The sequence below is a fragment of the Sapajus apella genome, unplaced genomic scaffold, assembly GCF_009761245.1.
Source record: "Sapajus apella isolate SASKATOON/1434 unplaced genomic scaffold, GSC_monkey_1.0 scaffold117, whole genome shotgun sequence".
Lineage (NCBI taxonomy): Eukaryota > Metazoa > Chordata > Mammalia > Primates > Cebidae > Sapajus > Sapajus apella.
Genome location: NW_022437057.1, coordinates 3,111,598 through 3,139,248, shown reverse-complemented (window position 1 = coordinate 3,139,248; position 27,651 = coordinate 3,111,598). Strand labels below are relative to the sequence as shown.

At 45.0% G+C, this 27,651-nt stretch overlaps 1 long non-coding RNA gene across 1 annotated transcript; it reads right to left on the bottom strand.

Annotated features, from left to right (window-relative positions):
- Window positions 1-2,926: 2,926 nt before the first annotated feature.
- On the bottom strand, window positions 2,927-19,290 carry LOC116538123. The gene is made up of 3 exons (XR_004263512.1): window positions 19,157-19,290; window positions 5,566-5,656; window positions 2,927-3,105 (listed from the first exon to the last, which is right to left on the bottom strand). It is a non-coding gene; the product is annotated as an uncharacterized LOC116538123 (long non-coding RNA).
- Window positions 19,291-27,651: the final 8,361 nt, after the last annotated feature.

Here is a 27,651-nt window from a genome sequence, read left to right as displayed (position 1 = left end):
AACCTCAGTTGGGGGCTGCTATGACATTCGGGGGTTCCCAACAAATGTTGAATGAGTGAATGGAGGTGAGACCCTGGGTGGAATCCTCAAAAGCCATGCCAGCTACAGCCCGAGGCAGAGAGAAGATGGCAAGGGTTTTCCCATTGTGCAAATGGGCAGAACACAGAGAAACAAAGACCGACTTGAGGATGGCCATAAAGTGAGGACATCGGGGACGAGGCCTCTCCAGGGGCCTCTGAAGCTGCTGTAAGCCTGGCTCTGTCTCCCTAGGGAGGTCTCTGCCTTGGGGCCTGGTCCCGGTGAGTGAAGTCATTCCATGGGATGTTTTCAGCTCTCTCACCATGGCTTGGGATGGCACCATCCGGTCCCTTGTGGGGAGAGAATGTGACATCCCTCCAGGTTCTCAGGGGCCTGGCAGGCCGGGCGGGTCAGCCCAAGCTCCAGGTGGGACTGGAGCTGGGTGCATCTGCCCATGGCTGGCCACTTCTAGGAAAAGAGGAGCTGCCTGCCTCTCAACACAGACTCTCCCCCGACCGGCCTTCCCTGGGAAGCAGCGATGACAAAAGCGAAGAGAAGAGGAGCAAAAGCCTGTTGGGAGGTGGAAGATGGGCCAGGAGTCCCCAGTGAATCAACTTAACTATGGACAAAAATTGGGACATTTTGCAACCATTTATGGAGTTTATAGTGAAACGAAAATTGCTTTTGTCCTATCAGAACAAAGACAGTGGGTATGTTTCCCTGTGGGAGCCCTAAACTGGGATGTTTCTCTTGAAAGAAAGTGAAGAAGTGAGGTTCTTTGGGTCAGATTTGGCACCCAGATGTCTTCCCCAATCCCCTTTCTCCCAATTCAAACTCACTAGGGACTTATAATATTGGGTGCTTTTTGAAATATTGAAGCATCTGGTAGCCTTGGGCCAGCCTACATCCCTGGCAGCCCTAGGTAAGGGCTTGGTAGTGGCTGCCTTTCTAGAAGGGGTAGATCTCTCCTGTTTGCCAGAGACCCCCCTCCCCAATTGCATCACATGCAGACTGTGTCTCTCATGATCAGGCTACTGTTCTAGCTCCAAAAATTCAATACACACCCAGTACCTGCCTCTGAAATGCATTTTGGTGATTTTGCTAAAGCAATAATAGGTCTGCCTTTCTGTTCCTCCATTCTACCACTACTGCTGGCAAACAAGTGTCCCAAGACATCCTGGCTGGATGTCTGAGGCTGTACCGTATCAAAACTGTGAGTTGAAGAAAGCTACTTACCATCTCTGAGTCTCTGTTTCTGTAAAATTGACAAGAAAATGTTATTTTAAGAATTATTATTATAGTTAATAATTATGATGTTTTGTGATTTTGTCAGTTGACTGGGTTTGTATCACATGGTGCCAGTGGGGGCCTTGGGAAAGCTGGAAAGTCCAAATGTCCTGGATCACTTGGCTGGCGGTTGGCTTTGGCTGCCAGCTGGGAGCTCAGCTGGAGCTGTCACTTAGGAGCCTGGCTTCTCCTCCTTGCCTCTCCACATGGCTGCTTGTGCTTCCTCATAGCATGGTACTGAGGGGTATTCCAAGAGGCAAAGATGGAAGCTGCATCTCTCCCAAGGCTCACCTTCAGAAGTTACCCAGTGTCGCCTCATCATAGCGTATTGCTTGTAACAGGTGTGAGTGCTGTTATGAGCACTCACAATCCTTGGGATCCTCAAGGATTCCAGAGGAGGACAAATGGACTCTACCTCCTGATACAGCCATGGCAGAGGAGTCTCTGCAAAAGAACATGTGAGGCTGGGGATGTTTTTGCAACCACTTTGGAAATACGATATTGTACAAGTGGACTTTCACAGTGCCTAATGCACAGGAGACCTTTGACAATGTTAGTTCCATTAATTCCTCCCACACACAGGTCGGATTTGGCATCCCCACCTGCCTTCTTCCCAAAACTGGGGACTTAGAATATTTGGTGCTTTTGCAATATTGAATGATCTTGTAGCCTTGGGCCAACCTATAGCTCTGGCAGCTCTCGGCAGGGCCTTGGGAGTGGCTGCATTTTGCACCTATTGTGTGCCAGGTCTTACACTAGACTCTAGGAAGATGGAATTGGTTTTAACCATCATGCAACTCACAGTTCTGAATGGGAAACTAGCAAGTAAAGCAGGAATTACAACACAACATGGTAACTGTTTTGCAAAAAGAATACCCTGGAACTGGCAACTGGACCCATGCTGGGCCAGCAAGAATTAGCCTGGGACATCCACTGGCCCTATTGAAAAATAAAAATTCTTTCTCACAGGGGTATTAGGCTGGTAGCAGGATGCCTGGAGCTGCTGAAGGCAGGCTTGCCATCATGTGGATCTACCAGTTCCCGTCTTGTTGTGGCTGGGGACAGCTTGCCTGCAGATGAAACCAACACAGGAATGCAGAGCCACGAGACGGAGGTGAGACTCCTGATAACACCTTTGGGGTCCCTGAGTCCAACTTTACCTTTGGACTTTTTGGTTTTATGTGTTAAGCAGGTTTATTTTTGCCTATAATAATTTAGGTCAGGGTTTCTCTTGATTCTTACCAAGAAATCATGACACTCAGTTCTTAAGGAAGTCATAGTCTAATAGAGAGGACTCACGTGCAAGCAAATAATAATGCTTCAGTGCTGTATGGGACTGTAAGGAAGAAATGCTCATGCAGTATTATGAAGAGGGTTTGGGTTAATTTTCTTGGAGGCAGGAAAAGAAGTTCTAGAATGTTTCCTCCACATACTTGTCACAGAGCTGGTCACGCCAACAGATGCTCTGTATGTCTGAGTGGAAGAAAGGGCAGAGTCTTCTGACAAAACCAGTAGAGACCAGGCGATCCCATGTGAAATCGTATCTCCTTCCTAACTTTCTAAATTCAGGGGTTTAGAATTGGCTGCCCTGGTGTCCGTGTGACAGTAACAGAATCTCCTTAGCAGAAGCAGAGTCTTTTAATAGACCTCCAGAGGTTAATGGGCCTGACATATCTTTGACATTTATTGGATTTTACGAGCTAGTGGATCTGACTCAGAAAGCCGATCAGATGTTCCAAATCGATGGCCCCTTTGGGGTGCTGTCTTCGCACAGTGCCATAATGAGGTGACCTTGGATGCCTGAGTCCGGAAAGAACAGAGAGAGGATGTCAGAATCGCAGAAATTGCTAAACTGATCAAGGCCTACACAGTGCCTTCGGGCTTGCTTCTGGCCCCAAGATTCTTTGTCCACAGATTCTGTAACTGTACATTCCTCTCGCCTCACCCTGCCCGAACAGTTACAATCATTAGTCTCTTTAAAAAAAAAAAAAACCCTTCCCTTATCCAACAGATATTTGTAGAAAAGCTTCATTGTAATGTCACTTAATAAATGAGCATTTTCTGGCACAGGGGACTCCAAGAAGATTGTAGTATGTCCCTTGTCCTCTACGAGCTTAGAGTCTTGGAGGGGAGACTTTTACACACCCAAATCCTATTAGTGCCCAATGATGGGGCTGGCAGAGAGGACCACGAAGAGAACAGAGGCAGTGGAGATGAAAGCAAGGTGATTCTCTGGGGTGCTAGGGAAGCTTCCCAAATTAGGGGGCATTTTTGTTGGGTTCTGAAAGTCAAGTAAAAGCTGTCCAGGCAGGAGAGAAGAAATATAACATCTAGGTGTGGCAAAGGGCATACGATATGTACAAATGTGTAGAGATGCAGAGATGCTATTATTGGAAGATGCAGAGATGCTATTATTGGAAGGTGCAGAGTAAATGTGACAGAAGACAAATGTAAGTGCTGGAAAGAATGGAAAAACATACTCTATACATTGCTACCAGAGGTGGGAATTTACTATGGAGCTTTTTGGAAAGCAATTTGTCAATATCCATTCACATTTAAAATACACATGACATTTAACCCAGAAATTCCACCTTTGTTTTTTGGGTTTTCTTTTTTTTTTTTTCAGTCAGAGTCTCACTCTGTCGCCCAAGGTGGAGTGCAGCGGTTTGATTTCAGCTCACTGCAACCTCTGCCTCCTGGGTTCAAGCAATCCTCCTGCCTCAGCCTCCCAAGTAGTTGGGATTACAGGTGCCCACTACCAGGCCCAGCTATTTTTTTTTATTTTTAGTAGAGATGGGGTTTCACCATGTTGACCAGGCTGGTCTTGAACTCCTGACCTCAAGTGATCTGTCCATCTTGGCCTCCCAAAGTGTTAGGATTACAGGTGTGAGCCACTGCTCTCAAGCTACCTATAGGCTTGAGCTCCCAAGGCAGCCCAGAAATTCCACCTTTGGAGCTCAAGCCTATAGATACTAAAAACAAAAACGAAAAGTACTAGTATCAAAAGCTTATATTATACTTAAGCTGATATTTACTGTAGCATTGTTCATTGTGGGAGGATAAAAATGAAACCATCTGAAGATCTACTGGCAAGGGATAGGTTAAATAAAATGTGGCATATTCGTATCTTGGAATTCCATGGAGCTATTAAAAAGGCTGAGAGAAGTCTCTTTAGCCACTGGTCTATAAGAATAAGTCTGGTACACCATGGAAGTTCTCTTTTTCAGCATAATGGGGATAAGAGTCAATTAAAAGTCATAAAAAAGACACATTGCTTGAAAGCTTAAAACCTCTGAATTCTTTGCCATTCTTTGGATGTAAGGCCCAAGTCTCTTTACTGGACCTTGTCTGCTAAGTGGAATTCCATGCTACTTTTCTTGCATAAACCATTTCTGCAATACGTAATCTATAATTTTCAGTTCTGTTTTCTTTAAAGTGGAGTAAGAACTTAAAGGCAGTGGTAAAGCAATCTGAGTATAGAACACCACTAGGTTTTTATGATATCCCCCCTTGTGTTAATTTGTGAAATATTGCCACAACTTCCTCCCATGCCAGCAGGCATAAGCTTCTGTAATGTGGTGTTGCTGCTCCTCCTATCAAGAAGTGAAGTCTATTCCCCATCCCTTGAAGTGAGGATGACCTTGTGACTTGCTTTGACCAACAGAATGTGATGTTAGGTTAAAGCTTAAGAGACCTTGCTACTTTCTGGTTTGAGCCCTATTGGATTGATGCCCTGAGGCCACCATGTGAGGAAGCCCATTTAGTTCAGGATAAAAGGCAATGTGAGGGCTCAGTGGACGGCCAGCACCAACTGCCAGACAGATGGAGAAGGTCATCTCGGACTTTCCAGCCCAGTCGACTCCAGCTGAAAGCAGCCCTGTGAGAGAGTCCAGGCAAAAGCAGCAGTCCATGAAATCATGAGAGATAATAGACCATTATTGTTCCAAGCCACTGTGTTTTGGGGTGGTTTGTTATACAGCAAAATGTAGCTGACATACCCCAGATCTTTATTGTCATCTGAGTAGCAAATGTTTTTAGAAAGCTACATTGAGCAAATCTTTCTTGTGCATTTAACTTGATTTTCACAGAAATATGATGGTCTTCCTTTTCTGCTCTAATTGCAATGATTTGTAAAGTATTTGATGAAAGTAAAGAATTACAGGTACAAATACAGTGGTATAAACAGGTTTACGGACCAATACAACCTGACTCTGATGAGCCCAGAAGTCACCTGGCAGGAGCAGAAGGATGCAAACATACCAGAAAGCAGCCTACTGGCCAAAGCTTGTCGGCACCTTGGCTGTCCAGGAGCATCAGAGGAATGGAGAGCACTTGGGAATTCAGCAACTCTCTGTAATAGAGGTTAAAAATAAAGAGAGCTTTCACCCTGTCATTAAGAAAGAAAAGTAGCTACAGAGAAATTCACATGGTATGACCCACTTGTAGAAAAACAAAACCTACATATCTGTGCATGTTAGTAAGACAACACAGAGAATGATCTAGAAGGATACGTGCCAGACTTGTCACAGCTACCACAGGGGCTAACAGTGGGAACAAAGAGGGAAAGGAGACATGGGGGAAAAGCACTGTAGCAAAATGGAAAATATACACGGCATTAAGTAAAAACAAATAGACGGTCCATAAATATAAATACACCACTACTAAGTACTACTGTCAAGAAGCACAGCTTCTCAACACCGAAGGGAAATGGACAAATGAAAGACGATGGGATAGTAGACAGTTCTGAGCTTGAATTTTCTTTATTTAGTAGTTTTTATAATAAAGAGCAGAGGGAAAAAAATTACACTCTCAGATATGTGCCATAGTATCTTGTGATTTTTATGCCAACAACATATTAAAAATAATTTCTCCCTGTCCTATATTTGCATATTCATTTGTTGGTATATTTTTATAATATGTAGCACTTTCTAACTGGTTTTATTTGCATATGTTTTTATATTTTGTTATTTGACTAAATATATTTTGTTATTTGAGGGTACAAATTGGTACCTTACATAACTGGGTATCTTCAAAGTGCCTTGTTCATAATAGATGATCAATAAATGTTACTTAGATGAAAGGGGAAAGAAAGCCTCACTCTGATGGCAGTTGACTGGGAGAGATCTCCAGGAGGTAGCCTATTCCATCTCGTAAAGAGCTTGGAGTGAGTGCATTGGTCAGGGCACAGCAAATGACAGCAGAGCCAGTCTCTCACCGGCTTCTTAAGCAATGAGGAAATACATTTTCTCACATAGCCTGATGTCCAGAGGCAGGGGAGCTGCAGTTCCCAGCAACTCACCCAGATTCAAAGCGCCCCAGAGAAGAGGAGAAACAGTTTCTTTCCGTGTTATTTTCTTAGAAACATGGAAACCTGGTGGAGACTCATAGAAAAATGGCAGATAGGAGGCAAGACTAATTTGCAGCTCCTATTCGGATGGACAGAGTAGCACGTGGAAACTCACATTGTTAACTTTCGCTCCAAGAACTACTGCAGAAACATACCAGGAAAGCCAAGAGAATGAGAATCCACAGACACTTTAAAGGAGGTGGATTGCACTGTGGGCTCCATGGGACAGTCAGGGAGCTGTGAGTCTGCTTGCTTTCTCATCTGGGAGGCTTGTAGCCTGGGGCAAGTTCTCAGCCCTGCTCACCAGTTGCCTGGAAATAAACTCTGTGCTGTTAGGGGAGGAGGGCAAAGTGGGAATGAGAGTGGACTTTCCGGCTGTGGGCTGTGTGGAAGCTGGGTGAGGCCTGTGGCTGCTGGCTTTCCTCCATTGCCCTGGCAACCTGTGTGACACAGCAGAGACAGATATAATCCCCTGGGAACAGAAATCCATTTTCCTGGGAACCACATCCCCATCCCCCACAGCAGCTGCAGCAAGCCTGGCCCAAGGAAAGGCTGAGCTCAGACATGCCTAACCCTTCCCTCACTTGGTGGTCTTTCTCTACCTGCCCTGGTAGCTAAAAACAAAGGACATAATCCCTTGGGAGTTCTATGGCCCTGCCCACTACCTGACCCTAGGGCAATCTTGCATCTTCCTATACTACTGCAGCTGATGCGCTCTTGAAAGTGCCACCGCCTGGCTAGAGGCCAATCAACAGAAAACCAGTGCACTTAACAAAAATACAACCAAGGACCCTCACAGAGTTTACTTCACTCCCCTGCTACCTCCACTGGAGCAAGTTCTGCTATCCACAGCTGAGAGACCTCAAGATGATTCACATCACAGGACTCTGTGCAAATACCCCCGGTACCAGCCCAGAGCCTGGTAAGCTCTGCTGGGTGGCTAGATCCAGAAGAGAAATAACACTCATTGCATTTCAGCTCTCAGGAAGCTCCATCCTGGGGGTAAGGGGAGAGCACCACGTAAAGGGAGCACTCCATGGGACAAAAGAATCTGAACAGCAGCCCTTGAGTCCCAGATCTTTCCGCTGACATAGTCTACCCATATGAGAAGGAACCAGAAAAAATGCTGATAACATGACAAAGCAAGTTTCTTTAGCACCCCCGAAAGAACATACTAGCTCACCAGCAATGGATCCAAACCAAGACAAAATCTCTGATTTGCCAGAAAAAGAATTCAGGCCTACTATTAAGCTAATCAAGGAGGCACCAGAGAAAGGTGAAGTCCAACTTTATAAAATAATAATAAACAAAAGATACAGAATATGAATGGAAAAATCTCCAGTGAAATAGATAGCATAAATTTAAAAAATTCACCTTTGTAAATGAAGAACACACTTAGAGAAATGCAAAATGCATTGGAATGTCTCAGCAACAGAATTGAACAAGTAGAAGAAAGAGCTTCAGAGCTTGAAGACAAGGCTTTCGAATTAACCCAATTGAACAAAGAAAAAAGAATTTAAAAAATCAAGAAAGCCTCCAAGAAGTTTGGGATTATGTTTAAATGACAAAACCTAAGAATAATTGGTGTTCCCAAGGAAGAAGACAAATCGAAAAGTTTAGAAAATGTATTAGAGAGAATATTGAGGAAAATTTTCCCAACCCTGCTACAGATGTAGACATCCAAATACAAGAAGCTCAAATAACACCTGGGAAATTCATCACAAAAAGATCATTACCTTGGCACATAGTCATCACATTATCTAAAGTAAAGACAAACTAAAGAATCTTAAGAGCTGTGAGGCAAAAGCATCAGGTAACCTATAAAAGAAAACCTATCAGATTAACAGCAGATTTCACAGCAGAAACCCTATAAGCAGGAAGGGATTTGGGTCCTATATCTACTCTCCTTAAACAAAACAATTATCAGCCAAGAATTTTGTATCCAGCAAAGCTAGGCTTCATAAATGAAGGAAAGATACAGTCTTTTTCAGACAAACAAGTGCTGAGAGAATTTGCCACTACCAAGCCAGCACTACAAGGAATGCTAAAATGAGCTCTAAATCTTGAAACAAATCCTCAAAGTACACAAAAATAGAATGTCCTTAAGGCATAAATCTCACAGAACCTATTTAAAAAAAAAAGACAATGGAAAAAAAAACACACACACACAAGGCATTCAGGTAACAAATAGCACAATGAATAGAATAGTACCTCACATCTCAATACTAACATGAATGTAGTGTTGGCCTGCATGCTCCACTTAAATGGCCTAGATGCTCCACTTAAAAGATACAGAATGGCAGAATGGATAAGAATTCACCATAAGGACTCATATAAACTTAGGGCAAAGGGGTGAAAAAAGATATTTCATGCAAATAGACACCAAAGTGAGCAGCAGGAGCTATTCTTATATCAGACAAAACAGACTTTAACAGTTAAAAAAGGACAAAGAGGGACATATATAATGATAAAAGAACTAGTGCAACAGGAAAATACCACAATCCTAAATATATATGCATCTAACACTGGAGCTCCCAAATTTATAAAACAATGACTACTAGACCTAAGAAATGAGATAGATGGCAACAGAATCATAGTAGGGGACTTCAGAACTCCACTGACAGCACTAGACAGTTCATCAAGACAGAAAGTCAACAAAGAAACAATGGACTTAAACTATACCCTAGAAAAAATGGACTTAACAGCTATTTACAGAACATTCTACCCAATAACTGCAGGATATACATTCTATTCATCAGCACATGGAACATTCTTCAAGATAGACTACATGATAGGCCCAAAACAAGTCTCAACAAATTTAAGAAAATTGAAATTATATCAAGTGCGCTGTCAGCCCACAGTGGAATAAAATTGAAATTCAGCTCCAAAAGGAACCCTCAAAACCGTGCAAATACATGGAAATTAAATAACTTGCTCCTGAAAAATCACTGGGTCAGCAATGAAATCAAGATTGAAATTAAAAAACTCTTTGAACTGAACAATAATAGTAACACAACCTAGCAAAACTTCTGGAATACAGTAAAAGCAGTGCTAAGAAGAAAGTTGATAGCATTAAATGCCTACATCAAAAAGTCTGAAAGTGCATAAATAGGCAATCTAAGGTCACATCTCAAGGAGCAAGAGAAACAAAAATAAACCAAACCCCAACCCAGCAGAAGATAAATAACCAAGATCAGAGCAGAATTAAATAAGGTCAAAATGAAAAAATACAAAAAATAAAGGAAACAAAAAGCATGTTCTTTGAAAAGATTAATAAAATTGACAAATGATTAGTGAGATTGACTAAGAAAAGAAGATAGAAGATCCTAATAAGCTCAATTAGAAATGAAACAGGAGAGATTACAACTGATACCACAGAAATACAAAAGATCATTCAAGGCTGCTGTGAAAACCTTCAGTTGCATAAAGTAGAAAACCTAGAAGAGATGGATAAATTCCTGGAAACATACCACCCTCGTATATTAAACTATGAAGAAATAGAAGTCTGAACAGACCAATAATGTGCAGCAAGATTAAAATGGTTATTAAAAAGTTACCAAAAAAAAAAGTTCAGGACCAGACAGATTCACAGGTGGAGTCTATCAGACATTCAAAGGAGAATTAGTATCCATCCTACTGACACTATTTCAAAAGATAGAGAAAGAGGAAACCCGCCCTAAATCATACTATGAAACCAGTATCACCCTAATATCAAAACCAGGAAAGGACATAACAAAAAAAAAAGAAAAAAAAGAAAAAGAAAACTACAGACCAATATTCCTGATGAACATAGATACAAAAGTCTTCAACAAAATACTACCTAACTAAATCCAACAGCATATCAAAAAGATAATCCACCATGATCAAGTGGGTTTTATACTGGGGATGCAGAGACGGTTTAATATACACAAGTCAATAAATGTGACACACCACAAAAACAGAATTAAAAACACAAATCACATGATCATCTCAATAGATGCAGAAAAAGCACGTGACAAAATTCAGCATCCCATTTATACATCCAGCAAAGGGCTAATATCCAGAACCTATAAAGAACTCAAACAATTCAGCAAGAAAAAAAAATAAACAATCCTGTCAAAAAGTGGAATAAGGACATAAATAGACAATTCTCAAAAGAAGATCGACAAATGGCTAACAAGCATACAGAAAAATGCTCAACATCACTAATTATCAGGGAAATGCAAATCAAAACCACAATGCAATACTACCTTACTCCTGCAAGAATGGTATAATCAAAAAATCAAAAAATAATACATGTTGGCTTGGATGTAGTGAAAAGGGAACACTTTTACACTGTTGGTGGGAATGTAAACTAGTACAACCACTATGGAAAACAGGAGAGTCCCTTAAAGAACTAAAAGTAGATCTACTGTTTAATCTGACAATCCCACTACTAGGTATCTACCTGGAGTAAAAGAAGTCATTATATGAAAATGATACTTGTACACACATGTTTATAGCAGCACAATTCGTAACTGTAAGAATATGTATGGAACAAGCCCAAATGCCCAACAGTCAACAACTGGATAAAGAAAATGTTATATATATATATAATGAAATACTACTTAGCCATGAAAAAGGAATGAAATAATGGCAGTCACAGCAATCTGGATGGAATTGGAGAGGATTATTCTTTCTTTCTTCTTTTTTTTTTTTTTTTTGTTGTTTTTTGGAGATTAAGTCTCTCTCTGTTACCCAGGCTGGAATGCAGTGGTGTGATCTTGGCTCACTGCAACCTCTGCCTCCCAGGTTAAAGTGATTTCCTGCTTCAGCCTCCCAAGTGAGACCATTATTCTAAGTGAAGTAAGTCAGGAATGGAAAACTAAATATCATATGTTCTCATCCATATGTGGGAGCCAAGCTATGAGGACACAAAGACCTAAGAATGGTACAACAGGGCCCCGCACAGTGGCTTATGCCTATGATCCCAACACTTTGGGCGGCTGAGGTGAGCAGATCACGAGGTCAGGAGTTCGAGCCCAACCTGGCCAACATGGCAAAACCCTGTCTTTCATAAAAATACAAAAAATTAGCCTGGCATGGTGGTATGCACCTGTAATCCCAGCAACTCAGGAGGCTGAGGCAGGAGAATTGCTTGAACCTGGGAGGTGGAGGTTGCAGCAAGCTGAGATTACACCACTGCACTCCAGCCTGAGTGACTGAGTGAGACTCTGTCTCAAAAAAAAGGAATGATATAATGGACTTTGGGGACACAAGGGAAAAAGTGGGAGGGGGTGAGGGATAAAAGACTACATATTGGGTAGTGTACACTGCTGGGGTGGTGGGTGCACCAAAGTCTCAGAAATCACCACTAAAGAACTTGTTCATGTACAAAAAATTAATTAATTAATTTTAAAAAGAAATGTTAAAAAAAAAAAAGAGAGAGAGCTATGGAAACTTTCCAGTAGTCCCATCAGTCTCTCATGTCTCATTGCCTAGATTTGGGCCACATGATAAAACTGAGACCAATCACCGGTTCACAAAATAGGATTAGCATGATTGGCCTAGACCATCTATGGATCCATATGTGGTCCTATTTTGCACATGATTAGCATGCAGTTTTATCACATGGAATTTACCAGGCAATTTGATAGCACCTATACTCTGTTCAACAGAGGAGACCACTGTTCACATGTTTGGATGCCATAGCAAAGTCAAATAGCTATAAAATCTTCTAAATACTCTCCATTTCTATACTTATTACATACCAGTAGCATATAGTTTGCTGCAGAACAACACGGCTGAATGGACCACACTTTGTTTCCTTTTTTTTTTTTTTTTTCTGAGACAGAGTCTTTTTCTGTTGTGCCAGATTGCAGCGGCATAATCACGGCTCACTGCAACCTCTGCCTTCCAAGTTCAAGCATACTCCTGCCTAAGCCTCCCAAGTAGCTGGAATTACAGGCATCTGCCACTGTGCCCGGCTAATTTTTCTATTTTTAGTAGAGACAGGATTTCACCATCTTGGCCAGGTTGGTCTCCTCGAGCTCCTGACCTCATGATCCACCCGCCTCAGCCTCCCAAAGTGCTGGGATTACAAGTGTGAGCCACCACCCTTAGCCTAGACCACACTTTGAGCAACACTGGCTTAGGCTACTCAGAATCTCCTCCTACACCAAGGATGGAGTCAGCTCCCTGACACATGTGAAGCTAGGGTAGAGACCTTAGAAAATCAGGGATACGTTGGCAAGACACAAAGGCTGAAAGGAAGTTGTGTAGGCAACCTGCAGTTCATTACAGTGCACTTCAACATTGCTGCTGGTGCGACCAGCTGAGAGCAGGTCCCCGTTCATACACAACTTTGAGCACAATGCTACACACTGAGATGGTGCCCTCCCTGCATACAGCCACCTTGTCCTTCTCTAAGGCAGAAGGAGAAAACACTCGGATTCCTGACTAAAAGCAAAGAATCAGACCACAGGTGGTAGGGAAGGAAAACATTGTTTGGTGTATCTGGCCTGGGTTAGTTAGGCTAGGCTAGGCTAGGCTGCAATAAGAAACAACTCCAAATTCCCAGCAGTTTACAACAATGATGGCTAATTTCTCACCCATGCTACATGGCCATTGTGAGTTGGCTGTGGCTCCGCCCCACATCTGCCTTACTTGGGGACCCAGGAGAATGGGGCAACCTTTATCTGGAACAGTGCTAATTTTGTGGCAAAGGGGAAAAGAATATAGGAAGCCAGAAGATGATTCCTAAAGCTTGTCCTAGAAGTATCACTCTTCACTTTCCTCACATTTCATTAGCCATAACAAGTCACATGGCAAAGCCTGAAGTTAATGGGACAGAGTAGAATCCTCCCTAACAAGGACCACAGGAAATTTTTGAGCAAGAGCACAGCCTTTCAGGGCCCCTTCCTGAACCCAGGAGCCGCATCCATGGGAATGTTTTTTTCCCCACATCATCTAGATTGGAAAGTCTTTCCTGGCTGTGGACACCATCGATGTCTTGATGTGACTCTCCTCACAGGATAAATTCTCTGAGGTGACTTTTCCCAGCTAAATGAATGCAGAAGTGGAAAGTAGAGTGGGGTGTGCTGCATGCGTACCTCCTATATCTAGATACTCTGCTAGTTTCCTTCCACATGGTTTCTAAACATTCTTACAATCACCCTCTGAGAGCAGCAATAACTCTACAGCAGAGGAAACAGGCCCAGGATCACTGCATAACTTTCCCTAGCCCTTAGAGCTAGAAAAGATCACAGAAATCGTGATTGTCTGTACTCTCATCAGCATTATTTAAAAGACTGCCTTTTATTAAGAATTACGCTATACCCTGTATTGTTATTTACTTCACCTGGATAATCTCATTTGAATTTTACAAGAATCTTACGACAGAATTGCTATCATTTTTATTATTCTATCAGTGAAGAAATTGAGGTTTAGAAAGAAAAAGGAAGTTGTCCAACTTGCAAAAAAGGGGCAGAGTTCAGAGCAGAACCCAGATGTGCCCAGGGTCATTCTCTAACCCGCCAGAGCACAGCATTTCTCAAGGAGTAAAGAACCTCATGAGGGCATCAAAGCCTTCCCTGGACCACGTAGGAAGGAATGGGGAAAGGCCTCCTCTGCAAGCCAGGAGGAGAGGAAAAGGAATGCATGGTGGGGACAGGAGGGCAAGGATAGGCGTCGGGCCATTTGCATTCCACATCCTTCTAAAGAAAACCCCTCTGTGTCTCCTTCAATGTGTTATTTTTATTTCCTAATATCATGGCCACAGGATGTCCCAGCTGAGGTGAACATATGTTGTTTTCCTGCCTAGAGTTCCCTCTTTTAAAAACAGCAGCCCCCTTTTCCTTTGGGGAACAGCCCCTCCCACCTGGGTCTGCATGATCATCTTGGAGTGGACGTCTGCATTTTGGGCAGCGTCACTTGTGATTCATCTTAGCTATGGAAATCCCAGGCAAGGAAACACCCATTGCCCTGGGGGAAGATAGGATTTATTTGGGAGCCACTGTCTGTCCCTCTTCAAATTCTTTGATACACAGAAGTCAGAGGGCACCAAGGAAGAGGGGGGCAAATTTCCCAAGAAGCCATGGCGGTCATAGATCATTTGTTTGGGCTGCTTATTTTGGGGGGATTTCTCCACCACAGGAGCCTGCACAATGGGCAGAGACTCCTTCTGCTACAAAATCTGACATTAACTTCCCAGCTTCCTTTGTGGCTAGGAGATGGCACGTGAACTAGGCTTCTTCAATCAGACATGCCCCTCTCAGGACATCAGCGTGGGCACTGGTGACGCAAGCAACCAGGGCCTTCACAGAATCCATTCCGGCAAGGAGCTGTTCCTCCACTGGGCAGAGACACTGCTTAATAAATATTTCATGGGTGAATTAACGAATAATACTAGCAGCAGCCCTGGTATAATTGGTGACGCAGGGTGTGGTGTCTCTGCCCAGTGGAGGAACAGCTGTGTCGTCACAGGATTGGCTCTGCGGTGTGGTTTGGGAAGTTGTTTCTGCCTGGGTGACTCCATGCCTGGTTCTGTAGCCCTCCCAAAGACTCTGGGAACTACCCAATAAGCAGGTCTTTAAGAAATACTGTTCTGCTTCACCTGGTCGGGTTTGGCTCCTGTCCTGTGTGTAAGGATCCTGGCTGAGGGTAGAGAAGGCAAAGTGGGTCATGAGCAAAAGGATCTGAGAGGATGGGGCCCTCCAGAGCTCACTGCACCTCTCTCTGGCTGCAGCCTGACCCCTGCAGACTGATCGTTTCTTGCTTAATTTTAAGGGAGGAAGCGCTGAGGCCAGGAGAGAGACGCAGACCATGCTGCTAAATTAGGCAATGGGGCTTCAATGCACAAGTTAAAAACATAAGTGGCCTCTTCTGGGCACCAATCTGGAGAAAAAGTTATGCCAGTTACCCTTCATCACTTTAATAAATGTATCTTCAGAGGGGAAATTCAAGCACTTGTGGTTAGTTGAAGGAGGGTGAAGATGTGAAAATTAAGGACAATGGAGCCCCCTCCACCTTCAAACTGAGAAAAGGGCAAATTGATCGGCAACTCCACCCACAGGGCCTGGGGATGAGTGACTGTCTCAAGTATGAGCTGGACATATGAGGAAACTGGACAAGGACCCTTCTTGAAGGGGAGGGCACCATGGTCCTGGGTGCAGACAGCCCCCAGGGCCCCCGGCTACAGCCCCTTCTGTGCCAGCACATGCCACAAAGTCAGGCTTCCAGAAAGCCTGGGGCTTTACAAACACAGGGTCTGGGGAATTCCAGGCATTCTGAGAGGCCCATGGTCAGCACACCCCATGTTCCAGCTAAGAAAGCCCTCTGAAGGCTCTCCTGGAATTTGAATTATTTGCCTGTAGGTTGTTTAGAGATTTTCAGTGGAGAATTGGGGTTTTAATTCAGAGAAGCAGAGCTTACACATTTAAAATGCCAATAAGCAAAAAGTTGGTTATTGATATGTCAAGAAAAAGGCAGGCAACCCACACAGAAATCTTCAGCTCTAAATTTACAACTGCAGCCAACTTCTGAACTTTGAGTCCTCCTACAAAGCTGAGGTCGGGGCCCCCGCTAGAGAAATCAGCCTGTTTTTTCTGATGCAAGTGTTCTAAAATGGATGGTTCTGATGTTTGCACAGCTCTGTGGATAGACGAAAAAGCATTCGCATGTACTCTTTAAAAGGGTGAATTGTATAGTATGTGAATGATATCTTAATAAAGCTGTGGCCACATTACATACGAAAGGCACAGAGCAGGGTTTGAATCTCAAACCTCCAGCACACTGGCTGTGGGACCTGAAGCAAGTTGCTAACCCTGGCTATGCCTTGCTTCCTCAGTCTCTAAAGTGATGATCACATCATAGTTATGTCATGGAATCAACATGCAGGGGAAATGAGAGCTGTCGGTGACATGGCCCGGCCCACGGAACGCACTCCGTGAATGTGCGCTTTTCACTCCGTGAAAGTCCCTGTTATTGCCAGACACAGGGGACACGGAGACAAAGCAGACTTCGCTCCTGCCTTCAAAGAGGAAGCAGTTGTTTGGAAGACAAGTTTGAGAGACGAGCAGTGACATTTTCGGGTCATCAGTGCTATGATTCAAGGACAAAATCTATGCAGTGGAACCATATGATGGAGGTGAGGAGAGCTGCAGTGCTCAGGCAGGACAATGCCACTCCTGGGACCCAGCTTTCCCGACCACCAACTCTCCACAGCCCCATTACTGCCTGTCTATTGCCCTCCTTTGTTTCTCCCCAGCATCGCCTGAATGTGTCCTTGTTCATTTACTTAGGTGCTCCCTTGACACCTGTGTCACTCCCACCTAGACTGGCAGCTCCATGAGAGCAGGGTCACTCTTGGTCACTGCTGTGTCCCTGGTGGCCAGAATGGTGTCCGGTGCTTAGTAGACACTTGGTAAGTATTTGCTGGAGGAAATACAGCATTAAGATGAGGCTTGGAGGATGCATGGGAATTAGCCAAGTGAAGAAGCCAGAAAGGGCACTGCAGGCTGAGGGCCCAGCAGCCAAGCTGCCATCACTGGAGACTGCACAGAGTGAGGAGGGGACAGGAGGGGGATGGCAGGGGATGGAGATGGAGACACGGGGAACGGCAGCCCCAAGATGAGGTTTGGCTCTCATTTCAGGGCTCTCACCACTACAGAGTTCCCCCTCTCTGTTGGCTTCAGTCTACGAAAAACCCCCACAGATCCTGGTAGGCGTGCTGAGTGCAGCTGGTGAGTTTCTATAGCAACCGTCACCATGGCACCAGAGGCCTGGATCCAACTTCCGGCTCTGCTGAAGCCCTGAGCTCCTGTTACCCCCTCCCCACCCCCACCTCCCCGCCCCAAGCATCCTTTATCCCACAAGGCAGAAAGATGTGGCTGGGGTCCTGCAAGGAGAGCTGTGGCCAGGGTGCAGGGCACAGGGCCACAGGATTAAACATCACATATGTTAGGACAGACACACCTGCCAAAGGTGGACACAGACTGAACATTCACTAGTGATTCCAATTTGCATTGCTTTCCTCAGATGAGGGGAGGAGGTTGGATTTGAATATGCAACAAGGCCTGGAGCAGACTGGCCTCCATGTGGGCTGGCAGGCAGTGGTGGGGGACTCTGTGTAGGAGGCCTAGGATGTAACCCTAGGCCCTGAGGCTCCTAGATCTGTGGCCTCTCTGAGCCTCACTCTCCCAGTCTGTAAAATGGAAAGGGGAAACACTGATGCTATCAGCCCATTTCAGATATCAGAGAAATAAGCACCATGCCTTGTACCTGGTAGGTGCTTGATAAATATGAGTGAATTAATAAATAATATTAAAAAGTAATGTCACCTCTCAGTCAACAAAGCTGTGAGTCCCAGTCCCCTTCTCTCCTCCCTGTTCCACATTCTGTTCAAACCCAATTCTGTTGCATCAGCTTCACACACATCTCTTCCTCCCTGCCATGTCCCATCCTCTCACCTTGGAGGTCAGGTCGCAGAGGAAGCACAGGTTACCGTGCCACAGACCTGAGCTCTAATCCAGCCACTCTAAGTTGCTGGCCTTGTGACCCTGGGCAAGTTGAGCCACCTGCCTGGACCCCAGTTGCACAACTGCCTGCTTCTACCGAGGTCCCTTTGGTTGCAAGACTTGGAAGCCCAACCAGGCTGGCTTAAGCCCAGAGGAGGGGTGAGGTAAGGATTGTGAGATTTAGCAAATAAAAATATAGAATGCCAGCTCAATTTGAATTTTGGATTAAGAACTAATGATTTTTTGGCCAAGCATGGTGGCTCATGCTTGTAATCCCAGCAAAAAAAAAAAAAAAAAAAGAACTAATAATCCTAGTACTTTGGAAGGACAAAGTGAGAAGATCACCTGAGGTCAGGAGTTCAAGACCAGCTGGGCCAACATGGTGAAACCCCATCTGTACTAAAAAGACAAAAAAACCCCGAAAACCTTGGCTGGGAGTGGTGGCGTGTGCCTGTAATCCGAGCTACTAAGAAGGCTGAGGCAGAAGAATTGCTTGAACCTGGGAGGCAGAAGTTGCAATGAGCTGAGATCGAGCCACTGCACTCCAGCCTGGGCAATAGATCGAGACTGTCTGAAAAAAAAAAAAGAACTAATAACTTTTTAGTATAGGTATGTTCCAAATATTGCAGAGGGCATACTTGTATTAAAAAATACTTATTGGCCGGGCGCGGTGGCTCAAGCCTGTAATCCCAGCACTGTGGGAGGCTGAGGCAGGTGGATCACGAGGTCAAGAGATCGAGACCATCCTGGTCAGCATGGTGAAACCCCATCTCTACTAAAAATACAAAACATTAGCTGAGCATGGTGGCGCGTGCCTGTAATCCCAGCTACTCAGGAGGTTGAGGCAGGAGAATTGCCTGAACCCAGGAGGCGGAGGTTGCGGTGAGCCGAGATCGCGCCATTGCACTCCAGCCTGGGTAACAAAAGCGAAACTCCGTCTCAAAAAAAAAAAAAAATACTTATTATCCAGCAATCAAATTGAACTGGGCAACCTGTTTTCTCTGGCAACCCTAGGTGGGCAGATACTCACCAGCTCATGAAACAAGCTGGACCCAGGAGCTCAGGTGACATCACAAGGAGGCTCTCTCTCCCCCACTCCCATCTCTGGACATCTCTGGACTTTGCTTCTGTAGAGTCAGGGAGGCTTATCCTCTGCGAGGATAGAAATAGCCATCAACTGCCCCTGCTCCTGAGGACTGGTTGCAGAAGGCTTCCTCCCTCCTCCTCACCTTCCCATCCTGTGCTCACGCGGAGCCCTCTCCCTGCCTCAGGGATCACTCTGGTTTACCAAGCTGCAGCGTGCTGCTTGGGCAGCTCTTCAGAGGCCGCCTCTGACCTGGCCATCCCCAGCTGGCTGTCCACACCTGAGCCACTTTGCCTCCAGATTTTAGTCTCCTAATCTGTGGGGCTAGAGGACTTGACCTGTCAGGGGTCACAAACAGCACTAGGGTTTAGGCCAGGACTTTAAATAAATAGGGTCCTGGACACAGCAGCCTCATCTAAAAGAAGCAGGTACAACTCAGCGCTTGTCCTTTGCTGTCAAGCAGGAAAGCAGGCCCAGGGTTGCCAATGCTTCAGATTCTTCCAAAGAACCAGAAATCTGGATATTTAGGGAAAATTTTCTCAATTTGGAGTGGTGGTCCTCCATTGCAATCTAGAGCTGGGCTTCTCAGAGGGGTTGCTGGAAGCTGCATGCAGTGGAATGCCAGAGGGTGCTATTTAAAATGCAGATTCTCCGGCCCTGCCCAGAACCTCTGGAACCAGCACCCAGAAATCTGCATTCTAGTAGGCACCTTCAGATGAGGCTTAGGCCCATTGACATGTGAGAACCACAAATCTTGGATTTTCCATTTTAATAAGCTTGGCTCTTCCTTTGCACCCATTACAATGGGAACAGGAACACCTCTCCTTTAGCATTTTCTCCTTTAGCATTCCGCCCTCCACCCCAGCACGACCTGAGAGCTTAGCAGGTGAAGGAACCAGGGCTTTGTGGAGCAGGTGCACCTGCCACCTGCACAACTGGAAGGAAGGGACTTCGATCCCCATTTCATTCACAGATGAGAAACCTGAGGCTCCAAGAGGGGAGGCAACTTGCCCAAAGTCACAAAGCCATCAGTGGAGGAGCCAGACTTCAAAGCCCAGTCTATGTGACATCAGAGGCCCCTGGGGAGCTTTCCACCAAGCCTAACTGTCTCTCTCTAAGTGGAAACAGAAGAAAGGCAATCATCATGTTGAGAGAACACTATGAGTTCAGAGATCCTCTCTCTTGAAGTCGGCTGCTAGCATGACCAGTGCAGAGCAGCTTATCATTTGTGGCTGAGGAGGGGGAACTCAGCAGGGTCCTGAGAAGGGGAGGGGGAAGCAAGGTGACCGTGATAAAAGCAGATGGCTCCCAGGGACAGGATAAGAGCTGCTGCAAACATCAGCTCTGATGCACCCCCATGTCCATTAGGTGTCCATGGCATCTCGCAGAAACACAGGTAGTGGCTGTCTGGCTCTGACCTTTGCCCCCCAACCCCCATGCCCACCACCCAGCAAGTTTAGCTTGAGATAAGTGTTGTAACTGTAAAGTCTTAAATCACCGGGAGATTGGGCAATTGGCAGCTGGGGTTCCCATTGCACTCCTCTGAGGTCTCTACCTCCGGCTACCAACAGGTCAATCAGTGCACATGCATGTCATCTGGCCATGGTTTAGTGAGATGCAGATTCAGAGCGAACATTCACTGAGTACCTGCCATATGATCTCTGCTTTGCTAGGCACAAATGACTGGAATTTAATGTGCTGTGTTCCAATAGAACACAAAAGGCATACTGCCCCCAAAGTGCTGTGGGAATAGACAGGAGAGAGGTGACCTTCAGATGGGAAGGATGCGGGCAATCTTGTGAAGGAGGTGGCCTTGGAGCTGGGATGGCAAATGTGTGTCGGAACTGAGCCACACAGAAATGAGAAGGTTAGGCCACTGTCTGTGGCATAAACTGTGAGCCAAAGGCATGGAACTGATTCTAGCCCCCATCAGTTCTGCCTCCCTGACACTTCCTGTCTGTCCCGAAGGCCAGTGCATCCCAGATCTCAATTATTCACACAAACCCCTCCTCATGTTTGCTATATTCACATACAAACTGTGATCTTATTTATTTCACATTTTTTTAAGTCAACTCACCACTTTTTATTTTATAGAATTTAGGTGAAAAAGAATCTCTCACAATGGTAACTGGAAAATAGGTTGCACTCGCTATAAATAGATGACCACCGTAAAAATAAGAACACTGAAAGCAAAAGAATACTACTGAAATGCAGCCAGATTCTGCTGCCCTGGAGAGATGCTGAGTCTGCAGGCTGCTCTCTCTCTCGGGTAAAGAGAATCACGAGTGTTAAGAGGCATTAGGGACACTCCAGCACCAGCTTGAGACTCTCCTTGATCTCATCAGAAGGATGGAGAGGGGACTGAATAAGAGAACAACTTTCTTTAATGTTTTATCTGTGTCCCTGAAGAAACTCCAGATACTACTAGCATCCCCCCTTCCCATTTTGGGAAACCGAGTCCCATCTGAAACCTGAGACCACTACATGTGTACCTCCATGGTTTTCCATACACCATTGGCTTACAACTGTGGCCTGGGAGACCTTAAGCTCCACAGCTCACGGTTACCTAAGTGCTGCCATGGTGATGAGCACTGACTGTGGCAGTAATAACAATGACCAAGGACCGCTACAACAGCAGCATCCACCAAGCACCTTAGTGGGTAGCACTCACTGAGTTCCTGCTGTACTTCAGACACTGTAATAAGCCTTTGCCTGTATTACATTATTTCATCGTCGCAATGGTGCTGTCATTATTCCCATTTTTCAGACGAGAAAACTGAGGCACAGAATGATTGACTCTCTGCCCAAGAGAAGTTCTGTCCTCCATATGTCCTGAATTCTCATATACGATTTCATTAATTTACTCATTTTTTCATTCAAACATTCATTCAACAGATATGCCTTCTGTTTCCTTTGATTCCTTAGAAACAATACTGATTTCTTCTTAAAATGAAACTTGAAGTCCCTGCTGTCTCCAGCTTCTTGCAGGCTTTGACTCTCATCCGTCTGCTCCAGGCCTTCTTAGATGCCTTCCAGCTGCCCTCTGTGAGCTTTGCCATGGTACGGCTTCCAGATCTCCCATCGGGACCCAGGCCCCGTTTCTCTGGATTCTGGGAATGTTGGCTGCTGGTGGCTGTTCACTGAGTCCTTCTCTGGGGTTGGCACTAGGCTGAAGAGGACTGTGTGGCCTTAGGTTCTGGACCTGCCCCAGGGGGCAGCTGCAATCGTGACTGAGCTGCATTGGGGGACATAGAGCAGACCACTTGCTCCTATTCAAGCCAACTCCATAGGGCCACCCCGGCTGCTGAGCTCCCAGGGGACCAGCTGAGGCCTCAGTAGCAGCTACATCACTGCCCACTGCTCCCCCTGCCCAGCCCTGCCCCTGCACCCCATCACAGGTAAGCTTCTCATGTCTACTCCCCAAAACCCCATCCGTCTCAGAGTCTGCTTCCTGGAAAACTCAACCTAAGACCCCTTCCGAAGGCGCTCATCACAATCAGAGCTGCCACCTGCTTATCTAACTGGCAGCCCCTTCCCAACTGAGACCCCAGTAGGGGAAGCCTGGGCACCTCAGACCTTCACAAAGGGCCTGGTGGCACCAAAGCCCCGGGGTCACCTCAACCTCCACAAGCTCAGAAAGCCTTGAAGGTTGTTAGGCTTCTTTATTTATACGTTTTACTACATTAGCTAATTAGCTTTTTTCCCAGGTCCCATTACTGTTCCCTCAAGTGTATCGTGGCCTCAGCTCTAATGACAGGCAGCCACTCAGCCTGTCCAGGGAAGATGTTCTCTTTCAGGCCTGCAGGGATCAGTCAGGGAAGGAGAGAGGAAGGAGAGGGGAGATTGGATTACGGGGTATCAGGCAAGGGTCACTGCTCCTCCCACCTCTTTCTGTCTTCCAGCAAGGACAGCGGGATCAGCATTTCCCTTCTTGCAGGGGGACGTCCTTCCCCAGCCAAGAGAATAAGCCCCACGTGGTGAGTGGTCTGCCTTTGCTTGATTCTGAAAAAGTCCATTCTCAAAAAGAGCCCACATCTGCCCCAGACTTGACCTCTAATATTTCTTCAATTAATTGCAAATTACTGTCTCAGCAATTCCGTAGGCTTCCCAACCTGGCCCAGAGAAAAAAGCAGGAAACAAATGGAATTAGAACGTGCAGGCTGCAGAAGCAATTTGGAATGTGGATGTGAGGCTCACGGTATTCATCCTTAGAGTGAACCAGGCAGGAGAACTCAGCCTACGGGAGGTCCCAGATCGGCAAGTGCAGCCCCTGCTTAGAACCACAGGAGGGGATGACCAGGCCGATCAGACACCGGTCTTGCAAAGAACAGAGAACCAGAGAGAAATCAGCACTATGCAGCCTGGCCTGTCATCATCCCCAGAGGCCTGGGCATCACAGCTATTTAGTGAGCACCTACTGTGTGACAGCCTGGCAGCTCTCGGGCTCTTTGGTCTCAGGACTCTTTTTATACTCTTAAAAATTATTAAAGACCTTAAAGTACTTTTGCTTGTATTTACTACACAAGAAATTAAAGCCAAAGAATTGCACAAATATTTATTTATTCAGGAATTTAGAAGCCATAACAAGTCTGTTACAGGTTAACATATAACATTTTTATAAAAATAAATTATAGTTTCCACAAGAAAGACATTTAATAAAAAGTACAGCATTGTGGTGCATGATTACATATCTATTTAATATCAGGCTTACTTGAAGACAGCTGACTCTTCCTATCTGCTTCTACATTCAATCTGGTGCCATATCTTGTTTTGGTGAACACAAATAAAGAAAATCTGGCCTGACACAGATATGTAGCTGGAAAAGGGGGGTAGTATTTTAATAGCCTTTTCAGATCATTGTGGATATTCTTCTTTGAGATTACATGAAAAATTGACAAGTGGGTAAGCATTGTTGCAATGTAAAATCTGAAACCATGTTAATGAACGCTTTCTACTCTGTCACTTTAAAATGCAATGGTCTGGTTTGCCCTTTGAATGGGTCTTTTACCCATGCATGATTTGATAACGTCAGGTATTGTTCATTTGGAAACTATTGCTTCACTACCTCCCCCTGCAGATCTTTCAAATATTGACACATTTCATTATACAGTATCAAAAACCGTATGCCTCCATATCACCACAGATCTCATGGGAGAAGTGTCGTGGGGAGTTGCCACGCTCATAGTTGCAGATAAAAAATTTTCCAAACTTCTAATTTTCACTTAGCTTGAATTTTATCATTGGCAACAAGTATTGTTAATTGCTTTCTTTGAAGTGCCAAGCTCATTTTGTTACTTTTTGGGAAAACATCTGCCAGAAAACCTTTCTAAATAATCACGGGGTTTTTTTTTTTTTCTCTCTCTCTCTCTTTCTCTACTTCGCTTTCTCGCTCTCTCTCAATCTGTGTGTGTGTGTGTGTGTGTGTTTGTATGTGTGTGTGTGTGTGTGTGTGTTTGTATGTGTGTGTGTGTGTTTGTGTGTGTGTGTGTGTGTTTGTATGTGTGTGTGTGTGTGTATGTGTGTGTGTGTTTGTATGTGTGTGTGTGAATTCTTACCAGGAAAATGAGCGACTGTTTCAGCTCAAACAATCACATGTGTTTTTCCTTGTCATTACCTTCAACCATTGTGCTTTGTAGGCAGCCAGAGTGAGAAGTACTTTATGCATACTTTCCATTTTTTCACACAGATTATTAAAAAGACATGCACTCAAGGGTTGATCATTATTTTAATTAATAATTTTACTGCTTCATTTGGGAGGCCAAGGCAGGCAGATCACTTGAGGTCAGGAGTTCAAGACTAGCCTGGCCAACATAGTGAAACCGGGCTGTACTAAAAACACCAAAAAAAATTAGCCGGGCTAGGTGGTGCGCACCTGTAGTCCCAGCTACTCAGGAGGCTGAGACACGAGAATCACTTGAAACCAGGAAGTGGAGATTGCAATGGGTTGAGATCAGCCACTGCACACTTCAGCCTGGGTGACAGAGTGAGACTCCGTCTCAAAAAAAACAACAACAAAAATTTTTTACTGCTTCATTAAGAGTATTCCTAAGTGAAATTGGCATGCGTTTTAATGCAAGTATGTGATGAGAGGAATACAATGAGTACCTGTACACTTCAGGCCACTCCCTTGATTCATACTAAGGTGTCAGTAGTTTTACCACCGCCCGTGCAAATGACAGCACAATGGAAAAAGAAAATAACATCCTGGAGTTATTATGAAAACAGTTTTGATTGCAAGGCCCTCTGAAAGGGTTTGGGGAGGTCCCCCACGGTTCTGCAAACCACAATAGGAGAGCCATTTAAGTAAAGTGAGTGTAGCAGTTTCTGCACCTCCAGAAATCCCAATCTGGCTGAGAAGAGAGACCATAAACAGATGTAATTACCATGCCATCTGAAGAGGGCCTGGTTGGAGGCATGGCAGATAAAGCGACTTGTTTTGCATTGGGGAAGTTAGCAAAGGTTTCACAGTGTAGAAAATTTTTGAAATGGGTCTTGAGGATTGAAAAGGAGTTCATGCAGAAAGATAAAGTGGTTCTTTCTATTTCTAGTTTCAGAAGGACAGATTCTGGGAAGGCAAGGCACCAAAAAATGAATATAAACAGGACAGTTCATGTGAATTTTTTTTTCTTTTGAGATGGAATCTCATCCTATTGCCCACGCTGGAGTGCAGTGGCATGATCTCGGTTCACTGCAACCTCCATCTCCTGGGTTCAAGCAATTCTCCTGCCTCAGCCTCTTGAGTAGGTAGGTTTACAGGCACGCGCCACCATGCCCGGCTAATTTTTGTATTTTTAGTAAAGGTGGGGTTTCATCATGTTGGCCAGGCTGGTCTTAAACTCCTGACCTTAAGTGATCCATTCACCTTGGCCTCCCGAAGTGCTGAGATTACAGATGTGAACCACTGCACCCAGCCCATATGATTAATAAATAAGAATATTGGCCACCATCATTGAATACCTACTATATACCTCACACTTTGCATACATTATATTTATCTCCAAAAACCTATGGAATGCACACAATTATGGTCTTTGTTCAGAGAAGTTGGGTAATTTCCTTAGGGACACAGAGCAAATCCATGAGGAAAATCAAGATTGTAATTAGGATTGGCTTACTCCAAAGCCCAGTTTTTTTCTGTCTCCTTCCTTCGCTAAGTCAAGAGGAAGAGCAGCCTCCTGGGCCACCACTGCTCCAAACTTTAGCTGTTCCCTGCTATTGACCAAATCAAGCCCAGACCCCAGCCTTGGCATTCAAGGCTTCCCAATACAGCTCCATCTCCCCTTTCTAGCCCCGCCTCCTGTGAATTCCCAATTTAGCCACAGCGGAATTCTTTCCTGTTACCCAGAGCTGTGACTTCCACCAGGAATTCCTTTCTTCTTTCTCCTTCCATCTTGATTTACTGCTCTAATCCAAACAATCTTTTTGGATTTAGACATCCCTCCTTTCCAATCCTCTCCCCACGATCTCTGTCCTCATCATTGCTTATCTGTGTTGATGTCATGCATCACAGTCTGTGTATCAGACTGCAAGCTCTTTGATGCCTGGGCCCACATGAATCTAAGAATATTATCTATCGGGTCTTATTCTTGCCCTTTGAGCCCCAGTGTTCCCCTCTGTAAAATGGGGAGACTAGCACCCTGCCTCATGGGGTTGTGATGATGATTAAACGCATTAAGGTGTGTGCTGAGAAAACTACCTAATACATATTGAGTGCCCAATCAGTGGGAGTCACTTTCGTTATTATCATAATAATGATTGTTGTTAACTATCACCCAGAGAGGATGAGCCTCTTCCTGCCCCACATCACTTTCACGGCACTTTCTCATCATAAGGGCCGGCTCTGTTGGCACCATCATTTTAAGCCTGTGAGGAAGCATGACAACAGATTCGGATGTATGTTCCTTTGGTTTGCCTGCAAATAGTTCTTGGTTTTTTTGTTATGTGTTTCTTGTTTTTGTTTTTCCACCCAGGCTGGAATGCAGTGGCTCGATCATAGCTCACTGCAACCTCCACCTCCCGGGCTCAAGCCATCCTTCTACCTCAGCCTCCCAAGTAGCTGGGACCACAGACATGCACCAACACAGCTGACTAAGTTTTTGCATTTTTGGTAGAGAAGGGGTTTTGCAATGTTGCCCAGTTCAGGCGGGTCTTGAACACCTGAGCTCAAGTGATTTGCTTGCCTCAGCCTCCCGAAGTGTTAGGATCACAGGCGGGAGCCACAGCGTCCTGCCATGCTGCAGGTAATTCTATTCCTGGGGGCTCATTTTAGTCGGGTCCCTCTGTTGTGTCCCTAACAAACCCCCATGAACCTGAGAAATGTAGAAATACCTGTAGCCAGGTTCTGGGGAAAGCTCAGGGCACACAGAGCCCTGATTAAAAATGCAGTGGCGTTGCCATCCTATCAGCGACTCTCCCTTTTTCAACTTCACACACCCACCCTC